Source organism: Lissotriton vulgaris, chromosome 5 (genome assembly GCF_964263255.1).
Source record: "Lissotriton vulgaris chromosome 5, aLisVul1.2, whole genome shotgun sequence".
NCBI classification, from domain to species: domain Eukaryota; kingdom Metazoa; phylum Chordata; class Amphibia; order Caudata; family Salamandridae; genus Lissotriton; species Lissotriton vulgaris.
In genome coordinates this window covers 353,827,221-353,833,568 of record NC_141693.1, presented here as the reverse complement: position 1 = coordinate 353,833,568, position 6,348 = coordinate 353,827,221, and the positions used below count along the sequence as shown (strand labels likewise).

The 6,348-nt window shown below is 47.2% G+C and overlaps 1 protein-coding gene across 1 annotated transcript in view; it reads left to right on the top strand.

Annotated features, from left to right (window-relative positions):
- Nucleotides 1-3,335: 3,335 nt before the first annotated feature.
- Nucleotides 3,336-6,348, top strand: part of HP1BP3 (heterochromatin protein 1 binding protein 3) — a 711,194-nt gene continuing 708,181 nt past the window's right edge. The window contains exon 1 of the mRNA XM_086921633.1: nucleotides 3,336-3,511. The gene's annotated coding sequence lies outside the window, so the exon portion shown is untranslated. The remainder of the gene's footprint in view (nucleotides 3,512-6,348) is intronic.

Below are 6,348 nucleotides of genomic sequence, written 5' to 3'. Positions count from 1 at the left end.
TGTTTGTAGCACTTTATCTAGTTTCCGGTCATGATCCCTCCTATCACACCCCATCACTAGAATGTCGTCCTGGAAATACTGGACGCCCTCGCAGTCTCTGAATAGTTGGTGCATCATCTTCTGAAAGACTGCTGCCGCCGAGGCCAGTCCGAACGGCATGCGACAGAATCGGTAGCACCCAAACGGGGTGATGAAAGACGTTAGGCTCTTGCTGTCCGGGTGCAGTGCTATCTGGTGGTAGGCAGATGTAAGGTCAATGGTGGAGTACCACTTTACTCCTCTGGTTTTGGCCAACATCTCCTCTATCCTGGGAAGGGGAAATTTCTCCACCACTATGTTTTTATTAAGTTCTCTCAGGTCCACACAGAGCCTGACCTTCCCATTGGGTTTCATTACTACTACCAAGGGCGCCAGCCATTCGGCGCATGTGATTGGTTCTATGATGCCTTTCCTCTCCAGTTCTTGAAGTTCCGTCTGGACCGCTTCCCTCACTGCGATGGGTACATTTCTCACCTTGTGCGCTACTGGAATGGCTCCTTCCCTAAGCACAATCTTATGTTGAAACTTCTCCATTTTTCCTACTGTACCCCCGAACACCTTCGGGTAGTTCTCCTTCCATTTGTTCATGTCCGGCCATTCCTCCTGTTCTGTAAGTAGAATTTGTTCCTTCCCTCCTGGGTCGAGTTTTATTCCCAGATCGCCCTGGTCTAACCATCCTAGGACAGAGGGTCCTTTCTCTGCAACATATAGTTTGCACCACGCTGATCGGCCTCTGAACTCAAATAACAGGTGCCGGAAACCTAACATGGGAATGCGATCCCCGTTGTAGGTGACTGGCCGTATGTCTAGTTTCTCCAGTTCAGGGCCCAACTTGGGTTGGAACTCTACTTCCCACACTGCTCTCTGCAGTGCAGAGCAGATCCGGTGTCTGCCACTACTGTGATGGTGATGCCGCCCATGGACATGTCTAGGACGGGTTTGGTTGATCTCTTGCCGTCCACGCTCAACACTTGGTCGTATATGCATAAGACGGTGACCACTTCTTCCTCCGTGACGTCCTCTAGGTCTTCTTCGCTTTGGTCAACATATTTTACCATTCCCTTTTGCTGTTTCTTCTGACATACCTTCTCGTAGTGGCCTACTATGCCGCAGTGCAGGCATTTGGCCCGGAATGCCGGACATCTTCTGTCGTGTGCTTCGTGGGACCAACTTCCGCACCTGTAGCACGTTTTCCTGTTCTCGCTGCTCGCCTGTTTCCCTTGCCATCTGCTGGTTCCTTTGGTCCCTGGTTGCTTGTTTCTTTGGTCTTTGCGGTGATCCTCTTCCTGTATCCTGTTCACCATGGTTGGGGTGACCACCTCCTTCTTGGTTGCATTTGCGCACCTCCTTGCGAGTTCTGCCCTCTTCACTATGACCAACACTTCTTTGAGTGTGGTGTCGCCGCTCGCCCACAGCTTGTCTTGTACATTTGCACTCGTGGTGTGCATGACCACCTGGTCTTTTATGAATTCATCTTCCCACAGTGCGTATTTGCACGTGGCTGCCAGTTTTCTCAGTGCCGCTACATACTCTTCGATGGTTTCTCCCGCCTTTTGTTTCCTTTGCTGGAAGTTATATCTATCCACTGAAACGCAGATGGTGGGGCGATAACGTTCATCTAGGTCCTCCACAGCATGCGCATACACGTCGTCATCTGTGTCTTCTCTTTTTTTCGGTACTAGGCTCTTGTATATTCTGAGTCCCTCTGGACCTAGATTTAGTAACAGGATACGTTTCTTTCTCTGAGGGGTGAACTTTTCTTCATTTTCATCCTCTAGGACCCCTATGAAATTGTCTATATATTCCTTCCAGTCCTCCCACTTCATCAGTGGATCTCCAGGCTTCGGCAGGAATTGTACAGGTGCAATCGCATACCCCGCCGGGGTACTCATCTTCACTTCCTTGGTGCCTGTCCCGTCGGCGGTTTTACCTGGGGGGCTGCCTGGGGTGCTGTTCTTGTTCCCTGTGTGCGTGTTCCTCTGGGGACTCTTGTTGCCAGTCCCCACCTCCTCCTCTTTAGTAGCCAGCGCAGCGCCCCTTAGGCGTGGGTTTGTAGGGAAGTGGCTCGTGTATCCTTGACTGTGCAGTGGTCGCGCTGCCTCTCTGGCCTATATGCCGCTTCTGTGATGTGCTGTGGCACTGCCACGCTCCTCGGTCTCACTGTACCTCAGTGCGTCCTGTTGTGACTGGCTGTGACGTCTCCTCGACCGTGCTGCCCCAGGTAGACCTTTCTGGTGTCTGGGTGGGCCAGGTGACCGTGTGCTTGAGTCTGTCTGTGCCTCGTGGTAGCCTCATGGAGTGCCAACTCCCTTCTGTGCTCCTCGTGTCGGTATGGTCGCCTCTCCCGACCTCGTCGCCACTGTAACGTTATTTAATGATGACTCGTAGCCAGGGGTGAAGTACTCTTCTTGTTTATTTGTACAAGAATATAATTATACGAGGAGCGCCGGCCGGCGCTCTGCTCTGTTCCGTGATCGGCGCGCTAATCTGCGCGCGCACACGGCGCCAACATGGCCGCCGTACGTCACGTCGACGTGACGTAGTAAACTAGAACGCTACAGCAGTCACACCGCCAAAGTCATAATCAGGCCCTTAATCACCATTTACTATTTAGCCCCCCTTCAGCACACCTATATGTTGCCCTATACTGTAAAATCCTCTCACAACCGCAAAAAATGCACATCTCAAGTGATTTCAAAAGGATCCTCTTCAAAACACATCATCTTTCTTGGAAAAGGTTGCGAGATAGGTTAATTAACTTATTGCGGTCTGCATCATTCATTTTGTTTGCGTGTGCAATATCTGGAAAAAGATATGCAATCATCAAAAGAAATATTTTTCTTGACAACTAGGACAAAAATAACAAGCCTCGGACGGTTCGGAGGAATAAATAATTTATGAAAATCCAATATGGAAACTGTGTTTGTGCCTTTTACTTGGGCAGCACCATGTAACTCTGTAGACGTGCGCGCTTGAGCTCGGTTGGAGCCATGTTAAACTGGATTGAGTTTACTGAGCATGCCCGCAAAACGACCACGTTAAAGTCAGGCAAAACGTTCTACACCACTATTTTACGTCTAACGCCCAAGCCTATCTGCAGTAAAAAAAAAAAAAATTATATATACACAGAACTATTTTTGCAAGCTTTCAAACTAACCGTCCTAGTCACAGACGCGTAGTTTCGAATTCTTATAATGCAGTTGGCTCACTGCGTGAAAGCGCGCACGCGGGAGCTGAGATGCAAACTCGGGAACGCGCGACTCACGTGCACGCGCGCTGAGGGGGCGTGGTGTGGTGTACACGCGCTTGGTACAATCTAGCGAATGTTGAGGGGGCGTGACCGTTTGTTGTAGGCGCGAGCGAGGTGCAGAGCGCTGAGGTACCACGGCGAGAAGCAATACGTACCATAGGATTGTGAGGTGGGCCGTGGACAAGAACGGTGGGACTGACGTATTCCAAATAACAAACAAACGTGAGTTAAGAACGTCAATGCGTCGACATTTCTAGTCTCGCGCGTGTAATTGAAATGGGGGAAAGCCCCGTAGAACACCATTTTTAGTGGGCTTGTGATAGCCGTTGGCTTTGTGAGCCGATTTTTGCACCTTATTTACCCGGAGAGAAAAACGTACCCCCTGAGCGCAATGGTACGTTGTTTTTCAGTTTGCGCATGCGCCATTCCTGTGCTGGGCTTTCTGTCGACGGTTTTATTGTTTTTTTTTCCTTTCACCGTTCGAAAAATAAAAGATAGCTTTGGTTGGTGGTAGTAATGATGGTACATGAATCCGATTGGTTGAGGTGCGCAGCAAGAAAAATGCCGGATGATGCCAATTGGCTGGGACCCGCGGGAGCTTGCGTGTCCCCTCCTCCCCTCTTTGTGTTCACCCCCCCCCCTGTTCTTAACCCTGATTGGTGGGTTTCCCCTGTTGCCATTGTCCTCTTCTGCTCCCGAGATGCTACTAGGTCCATAGAGCTTGCTTTGGGACGGTGAAATCTCTGGTGGGGGATGGGGGTCCAAATAACCCTGCCCTTCAGGTTTCCAAATGGAATGTCAGATTCGCACGGTATCCCATCTTGTTCCACCCAGACACAGACCTCGTACTGAGCTTTGTCAGTTTTGGTACATCGTCATAGTAGTAAAACAGAATTGTATCCACTGGTTATGTGACTATTTGATGTGACAAGAAGAAGGTGCACTGAGTTGCCCTCTGCGGATGGATATAAAACTACACACAAAGGTGCTTGCAGAGCGCTAGATTCTTCTGAAGTGGGAGTCATGTTGATGCCCACAGAAAGGGATGGATTTTAGCCAGACATTCCCATGCATGTTCTCTGCTCATAATGTTTTCTACAATAATCTGATCGCACTTCCTCGTTAATGTCTAACGTCCTTCCAGTATGAAATTGTAGTAGAAAATGGTTGTGTGTGGCGCCTTCTGCCCATAGACAAAAAGTGGTACCGTTCTAGTGTTCCGAACGGCGTGTCTCCGACACTGGCATTTTATCGAAATTGTATTTTATGACCTGATCGTAACCAAATGAGATTCTGGAATCTGTGTATACCCTTGACTCGTGTTCAATGTGGGTGGTTATTTTCCCCATTCTGGTATTAGGAGGCCCAGCCCGTATTAAATCACCAGGGCATGTACTGCATGTGAGTTTATTTCCGACGCACCCACCATTTTGTCTTTCTCGTATTAAAAATAAATGCATTGCGGGTTACCATGTTTGTTCTTTTGCAATTTTGTGTAGGTCTGTGCACCCCCCCCCCCCCTCCGTTTATAAGGCTGAAAGTGCAGGTGCCTCGTTTTCAAGTTGAAGATTAGTAAACACCAAGATGATTTGATGTGCTCCTGTGGAGCCCGTACCATCGTCTGATCTAGGTTGGGGTTGATATCGTGAGTCACATATGCCTTTACCTTTCAGTAGTTAGAGTGAAACGGTGCACGGTTTTATTCCCGATGGGAGTCGCGGATTATGGCGACTCTAATGGATACTTAATGATCAGGCCATATCCTGTTAATGTATGCGCTCTGGTACAACAAAAACTAGTAGTTGATGGATGGATAGCTGTTGCGGACTACATCTGCAGTGACATTGGAGTCCTCTGCACAACCGCCGCAGGACCTTGTAGAAGTCTCCACCATCTGTGTATTTTCATCCCCAGAGCTGCAACAGAAGTTAAAGTTCTACCTCCACACCATGGTGTCACTGCTTGAAACCAGTGTGCACCCCTACCACTAAGTATATTTCTAACACTAGTGCACCAAATATAACCACACTGAATGGTGCTCTGACTGCATGTGCCATGGCATTTTTGTTGTGCCTAAATGGTATTTAGTCATACTCCTTGAACACATCACCACATTCAGCCACACATTCTGCCAATCGGTAATCCACATTTGCGTACAACATGCAATACAACATAGGGAGCTGCGGGGGTACTCCTCTACCTACTGATGTGACACCCAGACTGTTGTTGATTCAACATCTATGCTTTGTCCCCGCTGGAGAGCTGGATCTATTTTTGTTACTGCATCTGATTTGAGGAGCCGCCTGCCTTGTCCCATGGGATCCATCAACGTGTGAAGCACATGAAACATGAAAAAGAGGAGTCCATGGCGATTTATGGTTATAATACAATGCCAGTACAAAACGAGTACAAGCCTTCGTAGAACTCTTGTTCCCTACATTGTGATTGCTCTGACAGATACATAAACTTTGGTGGACGAGCATTGAAAAATTACATTTTGTCTTTTGTGAGCATCAAGATGATTGTCCATAAACAGATGTCATGTTGCTTTTTTCAATAATGTTTCACACTCTTTTGTATTGTTACAGTATTAACTTTTCGGAATTTCTCAATTTTGAGGTTCTCCTTTCGGCTGCCACGTGATTTAAAAGTAGATGAGACAAGTTAGGAGTTTTTTCCTGTTTGAAGTTTACGTAGATTTAATTGATTGTGAACATTACATGTTTTTGTACAAATAAAATATACACATTAATAAAAAATGTAAAGAAAAGGGTAGCTCTTTAAAGTGTTTTAGGAGTTTGGGGAGATATATTTCTAGAGGTAATTAAGCTGTATGTGTAACTGCACGTTGCAAATTATGCAAAAAACACCAGTAACATTTGTGAATCAAGTCTGGATTTTCATTTTTTACGCCAAACTGGTAATCTTTGATTGGGCAGTTGTGATATATGCATCATGCTCCATCTTTGGGTTAAAGTTGTACAGGAGAGAGACTTTTGAGATTAGACTGTGCTTGCAAATAGTGTGTTTTGGGATACATGGTGTGTAAAAAGGCAAGA